Source organism: Mastacembelus armatus, chromosome 16 (assembly GCF_900324485.2).
Source record: "Mastacembelus armatus chromosome 16, fMasArm1.2, whole genome shotgun sequence".
Taxonomy (NCBI): domain Eukaryota; kingdom Metazoa; phylum Chordata; class Actinopteri; order Synbranchiformes; family Mastacembelidae; genus Mastacembelus; species Mastacembelus armatus.
The window spans coordinates 20,335,736-20,346,406 of NC_046648.1; positions in this window are offsets into that span (position 1 = coordinate 20,335,736).

Sequence of the window (10,671 nt, forward strand, 5' to 3'; positions counted from 1 at the left end):
CTTTACCCAAGCAATTTTATGCACTCACAAATACAAAGAGTTGGCCTCCTGGTAAATCTGCACCGTGACAAAGCCTGTAATCTTATTGTTGCTCTCTTTCCCCTTTGCTCCCAAACATTTTCTCCCTTGTGCCAGAGGACTACATTCCATGGCCGTACAATCCCATCAGATACCCCTGGGAGGTATAAGAAAGACTAGAGCTGAAGGACAATGTGGTGGGATATAGTGGGTCTTGTGGTTGAGTCAAGTATCCTGTGTGATTTGTAAGGAATCAAAGCTGATCAGTGACAGCTCTGTCAGTATGTGGGAGATTATGCTGGAAGTTGAACAAGTTAGAAGGCTGAATTAGAATCCATTTTTAACTCACTATCCCTGCTGTCTGTAATGGATGGTCAGGTCCTATCTAAACTAGTCTTGAGGGCAGTTGAACATGTTTACATAGTAGATGTGTTTGCCTTGCTTACAACTGAAATGTCATTAGCTCTGCTTTGCAAATATTAGTGACCTAACATGAACAAGACCATTTGAGGCCTGTGGAAGTGAATGCTTGAAGGGATACAAAGATATTATTGGGCCAATTTTCCTTCAACAGACATCTGTGCTACCGAGCAGGGGAAATGTCTTGTTTGTCCTTCAGTTCTATTAAAATGACTTGTTAGGTTTGATTGTATACTCAGCTCACAGCTTGCAGTTAGTTGTGGCCTTTGGCTCTCAATTAGGATTACTGAACACTGGCAAGTCTTTTTATGGAAGCTGAAGAACAAACATCTTGCCCACACAGTGACAACTGTCTGGGGAAGAAAAATAGTCAGATAAACTTTAAAAGGTTATTGTCTCCCTTTACGTTGGAAGAGGAGAGGTGTATACCATTTTGAGTAATCGATCAATATCCGTGGTTTTGGTTGCTCTCTGTTTGCAGTGGAAGGTAGCAGTGGAGTGAAAAAAGTCCACAGAAAGTGCCTTTCCTCTTGATGGTGCTGTCAATTTGAAAGATAAAATCTAAAATCAAAGAAACAGAATCTCCTTCTCAAGAACACATTGCATTGCAGGAATGGCTGCATTTTACACACACTCACTGTACGCTTTGTTTTTTAGAGACTGCAATGCAAACTCATGTTTCATGTATTTAGACATTAAGCCTCCGTAGAAATATAATATATGCCAAGTATAGGGTTGTGGTTGAGCTTTCGCTTCCTAGTGCATTTAGTGTCTTGGACCAATGGCGTCGTTTTGTAGCGTGGAATGTTGGGTGGGTGGGGTGGGTGGGGTCAGAGCTGACACTAGCGTGGTGTGACACAGCCCAGCCCACGAATGACAAACATAGCACAGCACTTTAGAGACTGCCACTGTCACTCAGACACATAGCCAAGAGGTTTCAACCTCTGTCCCGCCAGTCCCCGTCTTCCTCCTGTTCAGGAGGAGGAGAGGACCCAAACCTCAGTGTAAACGAGGAGTCAAAGGGATGTGTGTTACCAAACGAAGCAGTCGGTCATTAAAAGTGTGCCTCATGCTCTTGTGACTTTGTTGTTGGCTCAGTCGAGTCAGCCTGCTATCAGGTGGCGGTTTTTCCTCTGGAATAGCCACTCAACACTTTGTTGCAGCTGGGGCTGGGTGTCAGAATGTAATATCCATATTTGTGGCATCAAATTTGGAAGCATCACAAAGTTTAACGATACACAGTCTTCATGTCTTGCTCAGTACAAAGGTTAAAAGGTTCTGACCTTTTAACCTTTGTACTGAGGAAGACTGTTTCTTCTTGAAGGGCATTTTTACTAAAGGAAGCATTTGTTTAAAAAGGCACAAGTGACTCAATACTTCAGTCTGCTGCACAGTGAAGTACGCATTTATTCAAGTGTCGTTCTAAAGTGGGTTAGAGATGAAATTAAAAGAACCAGTGTCAGTATTGAAACCTTTCTGATGATGCCCAGCCCTAGCAGCAGCTCATGGCATTTTTTTCATCTTAGTGCAATGCCCTGCCATGTGTCTTGTCCCTGTTGGAGGGAATGTGTGCCCAGCAGTATCCCTGTCTTGAACTGATAGGGTGTTGACTGAAAAGCGAGGGTGGCCTGTAGTTCTGTTGGTACCTTTTCAGTTCAGGGGGTGAAATCGTTTTTACAAGAAATCTCAAAAACACTGCACCTCACTTACCTTGGTATGCTGCATATGTTATACTACATGAAAGAAAACTGCAAATTGCTTATTATGACATGTAATGCTTGAGTAATGCCTGACTGCGATATTCTTATACAGTAACTATTTTAGAGTCAAAGTAAATATAAATGTAAAAATACTCTGTTTTGTCTTAACCCTTATCTGACTTTGAAAAGTTGTTCTTGAGCCGACTTTTATTTTGTTGTCCTATTTAAATGTGTTGTTCTTTAAATATATATATGCGGAATATTTTATGGCGTATTTATTGAGAGTGTGTTTGAGCGGCTGGAGTCTCCGCATCATATTGTGACATGGTGGGGGCGGAGCCAGGAGGATGAGGCCTTTAGCCCCTCCCCCTCCATGTTGACACCTTATTCTCTTAGACATGCAAGCACAACAATATGGAGGAGGGGGGAGTGCCAGGTGGAGGAAAAAGCAGGAGGTAGTTTTGACTTGTCAAAAAGCATAGTGTCAAGTTCTGGTTGATATTTTCAGGTCAACTCTCCCTCTTCCTTTTGTTAATATTCTTTATCCTCCATTCTTCTTTCACCACCTGAGAAGGCCACATGCCACCCCCCACATGTTGCAGCTCATCTCTGACGAAGGGAACCATTTCTGAACCACACTGACTTGAGTGTTGAATAGCTGACTCAATTTTTTTTTTTTAAATCCCAAGCTGCTAATTGGTACGTTAGCCATGTAAATTCCCCATGCCAGTAAAGGGCAGGTGGAAGAGCATAAAATAAGAATTAAAACTGCTGAGGGAAGAAGGAAAGATGTTGGAAAGTTGTAATTGTTTGGATTATGGTAAAAAAGTGTAGCGTTGGTGTCGCTTCTTTCCTCTTAAATTGTTTCCTGTTGAGTTTTTTTTTTTTTTTTTTTTTTTCTTGTGCCAGAATATTTTACGCCAGACTATTTTAGAGCCAGGAACAGGTCTCATTCCACAAGAAAAGACATGCCTCAGCCTTAAATGTGTTCTCATGTGATCATCAGATTTCTGTGTGACTTTGCTATGCTTGTGTTGGGTAGCTATACAAGCCTAATTCCCATTTTTCCCAACTGACATTGTCATCTCTTCTCATTTCTCATGTAAACCACTAACATTGCTACACAACTTAGTGAAGTCTGATGTACAAAAAACAAGCTTTCAAAAATTGCTCTATTCATTTGTACTGATGTCAGAACTGAACCAGGTCTGGGTCAAATGGCATTTGGAAACAATTGTTTAGCTAGATGAGCAGTGCTTTACTGCCTCAGGACAATTCAGACATCATTATATAATGTGTATATGGCATGAAAACATACACTAATTTAATTTTATACACATCTGTATGTTTGTGTAAAAGTTATTAGTTATTGTTATGGTGTCGTATACGGCAAATCCAAAGAACAGTATTTTCAGATACAGTTTGACCCAGGCCTGACCAGAACCAGGAGGGTTCCCCAGAGTGCTGGATTACAGAGACCTGTGCCTGTATAATGAACCAAGAATGAATCGTGTTGTGATCAATTGCTGTTTCTTTCTTTTCTTTTTTTTTTTTTTTTTTTTAATGTTTCTGTTTGTCCCTCACCCCATTGGAGGATCAGAGACATGGAGCTTTTGAGTGTTGTCAGTCCTGTTCCCTAATCAAAGACCCTCTGACCATTAAACCAAATAATTTGTGGTTTAATAAATGTTTACTGTAAAGTTTACACCATGGCTCTCAGATGTTTAACCTGTTTTCATCCCATTAGCATTCCAGTACCGACTTTGACCCAAATATTGCAGAAGAGATTAGGCGCCTAATGCCAACTGTCCCTTGTATACACATAATGGTTTTGAAGACAGATATTCAACAGTGGCCAGTGACTTATAATATTTGCATACATTGATTGTTCAAATCATCATCATTATTTTTTAATGTAGTATCACTCTTATGTCAGTCTTATATCCAAACTAAAGCTCTAGGCTCTGATACCTCTGAGTGAGGCACCAGCAAAGTGATGTAGACGTTGAACTGAACTTTCACCACCAGATAATCCATGTCTCAGTCTCTCTGTGTTGCAAAGACTCTGTTGCACCAACAGCTCGATTCCTTTCAGTTTTAAATGTCTCACTCATTTGTTACTCTCTTACAGGTTGTTGGCCTTTTAGTGTTGCTTTGCTTCAGTTTGAAGTGTATCTTTGACTAATACTTGCAATAAAATGCTTTGCTTTACCTTGGTCGTCTCTGTGAGATAATGATGGGGAAATTGCAGGAAATGTCAAAGCAATGCATCTGTCTGAACAGTTCACGTACATTGTCATCCCTAGACGCCCCCTGCAGGTGTGTTTAAAAAAAAAAAATCAAAATGAGTATCTTGTAATTAGTTACTTAAAGTATTGTGGAAGAAAAAAAGTTCTAGTAACACTCCTACCTGCTGCCTTTATCACAATCACAATGTGACACTTAAGGAACAAAACAGTTTTTTATCAAACCTTTAAGAAGTGAACAGGATATTGGATACCTATGGCCAGATAATTTGACACTGTTATTGAATGAGGATGCAGATATGTAAAAGAGTGATTCTGTTTATTATATTTGATCATGCAAAAAGAATAATAAGTTGCTTGCATCTGTCACTAAAAATATAGTTCAAATGCACTCATGGAGAGGTGTTTAATTCAGAGATTTCACTACACTCAGACGCCTGTACAGACATGCAGAAAGTGGATCACCTCCAAGCAGGGAGCATGTGAGAGTAATCAGTAAATGTTCATCAACACACCAGTCAAACTGACAAGCTCTGCTCTTCGCACTAATGAGTTAAAAGTGTTTACAGGTGGGAAATGTGGAGTAAAAGTGAGTAGGGTCCACCTGAAGAGGAATGAGAGTGTCTGTTGTCTGGACTGCAGCACTTTAAACCTGTACACACACAGTCATCCAATCACAGGTGTGTCCACTTAGCTTTCCTGATTCCACCTCCCTGATTGTGTTGCTTTGTACATACTCTTGTATCTATGTATCCTTCTTTCTTTTTAATACATGATCTCATATGACTCTCAACATACTGTCACCTCAATCATGGATCTTATCAGGCACTGCAACTGAAAACACATGCATGAACATTTGTTTTGAAAAAAGCTTTTAAATCTGGGTTTTATTAGAAAAAACGTCAGCTCGTGTATATTAGGCACAAAAAGCAGGCGAGCGGGAATTTTTAGCAAGACCAGGATCATTAGTGGGATTAAGAAAACAAGGCCCTGCAGTATTAATTTGAAAATCATTTGATGACAAGCTCCAGTTCTTATGTCACATTATATTACTCTCTGAAATTCTCAGTAATTCCAGGTTAATTTTAGTCATTTATTACATTTTTAAAATTCCCAGTGCTCTTAATGCCACAGATCAGTGAACAACTCAGTTTTCCTAGTTAACAACAACAGTTTTTGTAAATTTCTATCTATCTTTGGTATTTTCTAAATACCAAAGTTCTGCACACTGGCCCAAGTGCAAATTAAGATGAAGGAATGAATTAATCCATTAATAGATTATAGATTAGTCATATGACAGAAAATTATTCACAGCTGCCATATCATAAAGATCAATTTATTGAACATTCCCTGGCAAGTGTTTGCTGAATTAAACTGTTTTATATTAGTTAAATTAAATATTTGCTTTTTTGACTGTTAATTGGACAAAACATGCAATTTGAAGCTGTCACTTTGAGCTCCTTGAATTTCTTCCTTCAAAGTGTACTTTTGTGTTAAATACAAACTGCTTAAACTGTATATTGCTAAAGTTAGTACATAGCATACTTTATAGTTTGACATTAACAAGAAAGTAGGAATGTTTTTAGCCACAGAACAGGGTAATGAGCAGAAACTCTCCCCATCATTAAATACAGGGAATAATGACTGCTCTGTAAGAAACCAGATGCTCTGCAGGGTGTGGCTGATTATGTTCACATCCTAACAGCCATAAACAGCCCCATCCCCCTGTGCACAGCCACATCCAACTGACAAAATGATGGCGTCGCTTTCAATGTTGTATGTCATTTAAATACATGGGAGCCACTTTTTAGTCAATCAGACGGCCACTCTGTGGGCCTAAATGCAGCTGCCACAGTTTCTCTCTGCCTGAGAGTAACAAAAAACTCATCACTAATGATGATACAGCAGCACTGTGACAAAGGCCACTGTTAAAAGCTAAATCCACACTAAATCACAAAGGGCAGATGACACATACGGCTCTGTAATTTCAAGCATGGTGCACTTCTGCTCAGTCAGCAAAGTTAAAACAGGTTTTCCACCTATAAATAGTGGCAAATAGATGTACCCATAATGTGCAACATCAGGCTTTTGACAAGAAGGTTCAGGGTTAGCAAAACCCCAACCCGAGCACAAAAAATACAAACACCTGTCACATCCCCTACAGTGGTGTGTATATATATATATATATATATATATATATATGTTTTGTTTTTTGTTTTTTTTTACCACTGGGGGGCAGCAGAACAAACTATAAACTCATCACTGATACACTATGTCACAAACATGTTAACAAATAGTTGCCTTTTTACACAGCCTGCAAACCAGGAGCATCATTGTCTTTTGTTTGGCTGATTATACATTTAAAGGTTTTTCTGTTGATGTTGGTGAGAATCAGTCATGTTTGTTTACAAGTTCCTCATTTGCCACATTACATAATATTGATGCATCGTGAATTTAGGCAGCCAACACTTTATCATAATTAACAGAGCAGCTACATAACTGGCTCTGATTAAAATAAATAACAACTGAAAGTGTGTGTCAGCTTTAATTCAGGTCTTAATGACTGTTTTTATAAATGAGCTTACAAGGTAACTGAATGTACAAACAGGTCTGATAACCACTGCCCACACGGCACAGGTGTCTCTCATACAGCTGATTAGGAGAATGGAACAGAAGAGTAAAAATCTTCTCATAAAACAGGTTTGCTTTGGACTGAAAACATTTATTTCCAGCATGAATATTAAATACACATGCTGTTCAATTGCTCATGTGCTCTTTTTTCTTTTCCTCTCATCTCATCTCCCCAGGTTTCCTTGATTTGCTAATGATGATTAGCTATTGTGTTGCACCTTGATCTGGTACGGAGCTATAAAAGAAGGAATTTGGGGAAAGAGTGTGGGAGTGCTCTGTTCAAGACTGTTTGTAGCTGCTGTTCCTGCTGCTTTTGTTTTTTTTTTACTGTTTTGGGAGTTTCTGTTAACCTATTTTTTTGAAACATCAAAGCTTTTCTTATGTGTGCTGAAAAAATTCTAATTGACCTGCTTCAGGACCAATAATGTGTTATCTGTGTAATCTAATCTAAATATGTGTTTTGTGTAAAATGAGTGATTCTGGACTTTGTCACAGAAGATCACCTAAACTCCTGAATATCAGGTTTTGACTGCAGAAGCAAAACAGATTTGAGGAATAAAATTCAGTGAATTGGCCTAATTGTAAGAGCAACAGTGCAGCCACTTTTTTGGAAACCATGAGACACAGTGTGATCACTGTAGAAGTGTTGATTTATTTGTTCATGGAGTCTCAATGAGATCAAGGGTCAATCACACACAAACAATATACACAAACATGCTAATTAAAGTAATAAATATAAAAAATTTTCCTTTTATAGTTTTACGTCACATGATGTTGATAGCTATATTTCAATGCTGTATCTTGAATGTGACATTTTCATTTTACCTTTAACCTCCACCATTGCTTCAGTCAAGAGGGTGGATGATTTACAGGGAAAACAACTTGACTCACAGGCTGCACACCACTGTCTCCACTGTCCCATTGATGATAAATGACCTGGTTGCACAGGGAATTACAACAACCTGCAAAAGAGGATCCAGCAGCTGTGCAAGGCCAGTCCAGCACAGGACTTGGCATCTGCTGGGCAGTCAGCAATACTGATTTAATTTTACTGGTATTTGTGTATGTAAGAATGGTTTGTGATTGAGTGTCTGTTGAGGGAACATTTAGCTGAATTTACGGTTTGTGGAAAGTGATGGAAAACCCTGGGCTATTTAATGAACTTTGATTAAATTCCATTAACATCATTGTTTAAACTTGAGGCCAAATTGTGGGATAGTTCAACATTTTGTGATATATGCTTATTTGCTTTCTTGCTGAGCGATAGATGAGAAGATCTACATGACCCAACCTTGTATCCAACCTATCCAGCAACATATGAGTACAGCCATCATATCACACTCTGGCAGATTGTTAGCTTAGCACAAGCTGGAAGCTGCAGCTGCAGAAGTAGGAATTGCCATGTCTAGTTCTGGCCAAAGGAAAAGGAATTCATCTACCTAACCTCTAAAACTTGGAAATTGATAAATATCTTTTTTGTGTAATTTGTAAAAAAAGCAAAGTTTAGAAACTCCAAACAGTAAAAATGTATAAGTTGCTGTGCTGTGGAGAGTTAAATGCAGAGTCAACTGTTGCTAGTCTTTATTCTAAGATAAGATAATCAGTCTCCCAGCTGTAGTTTCATATTATCACACATGTATGAGAGCATCGATCATTGATCTTGTCATCTAGATCTCTGCAGGAAAGCAAATTCCCAAAATGTTCAACTATTGCTTTAAGAGCGAAGAAGCTCATAATAAAGTGCTCAGATTATGAAATAACCAACTCTGAGTCTTAACTATAAATAACTACTCACGTACTTCCTCTTATCACATCAGACCACACATTGTTAGCCTTTCAGTGCTTCCCATTAACATGAATACGTATAGTTCTGGCAAGGAAATCCAGTTGTGATAAGAGTAACATGGAAGGAATGCACAAAGACATGTTGAATAATTGAGGGTCAACAGGGGGAAGACTGGCTGCTGATGTTTCTCATGGATGTGCCATGGATCACTGCACAGCTCTCACCAGCCCCGGAGAGTGTACACAATGCATCTTACAACCAGAGCCACGAGAATCAGAATCTATGAATCCGTGACTTTGTGTGTGTGCGTGTGTGTGTCACTGAAAGCAGAGAGGTGATGTATAATACTAAGCTGTCAGGGGATCAGCAGACAGGCTTTTCTATTTTATGGACTGTGTGAATTACGACAAGCCATTCTAACAGTTCATCCTTCCCAGTCATTCTACTGTACTCACCTCCACTGTGCCTCGGTACTGATTTTTTTTAAAGATAATTTTATAAAGAGATTGCAACATTTTTAATAAATTACCTACGCCACAGTTTTTTTCAATTAACAGCTTAACTCATTTGACACTATTAATTCTTACAGCCATGCTGTTGGTGTGGATAACACTGGTCTGATGGTCCATCCAGCACTTTGGTCCAGGTTGAGCTAGTTCATACTGAATGGATTGCCATGTAATGTAACTCATACAGTTAAATACTTGCAGAACTGACATTCCCATCAGCCTCAGCTGTGCTTTGTGTTCAGGGATAACTAGCATAGTGTTAGCATACTAACATTGTGCCAAACATTAGCATGTTAGCACTGGGAGCATGTTTGCATGCTGTTCTTAGCGTGTTACTTTAAGTATCATTGGCCAAAGTACAGCATGACTGTAGAACAGTGCTGGAGTCATTTCTGGTTTGCAGAGTGTGCTGGCACAGTTTATTAGTACAAAAGCAGTTTGCCAGGCTTACATTCAAAAATAAACCTGACAATATCTTGTCTTTGTTATCAACAAATCCCATGAAAAGATGAAAAACAAGTCTGTCTCTCAACAGTTTTTGTCTGTGGCTTCAACCCATTTGTTCCTACTGAAAATGAAAACCTTTAAGATAAGTGATGACTATTTACCTCTTAAAATGTGGAAAAGTGATTTTCAAAGAGAACTGCATTTGTTGGACTACTTTCAGCAACAGAGTAGTTGCTGGAGTGTTTGTTAGCAGGATAGTTTATGATGGACTGAAGCAAAATACAACAACAGCTTCATCATAATGAAGAATGTCACCCAGTGCAGTGGTGTATGTGTTTTTTTCTTTTCACTAGGTTTTGGCAAAGAAGGTAAATGAGACTGGCTTTACAAACAACTTATTATGACGAACTTTTATTTTAGTGTTGATCTTGTAATTGAGTTTGTTGAAAAATAAAATATAATTCAGATACAGAACATCACCAGGTGTATCCTAGAATAGAAATGACTACCAGGCTCTGTAGGAGTTTTTTTTTTTCTTCGTTGATAAACTCAGCTTGGGGCCAGCTTCAGAGGAGGCTCTTCAGCTTGCAGTTTCTGCTCCACATGATGGATGTTCCTTTGCTGTACCTCCGTCTCCTCTGTAGTCTGATGGGAGACACATGAAAGTAAGGGAACACAGAGCAGGCTAACAGTACAATGAGATCAGTGCTAATGGGCTTGTGACAGAGGGGGTTTTGGCTGAAATCTGGGGAAGAAAGCAGTTTGAAAAATGTTCTGTTCTCCTTTGACACTTATACTGTTAAAAGTGGTCTTGAGAGGGATAATCTGCACATGTGCTATGCTTTATATTGCCTATATTTTCAACTTTGCACTCATGAAACTGACATTTGAGTTTCATATAGGTGCATTTAGAG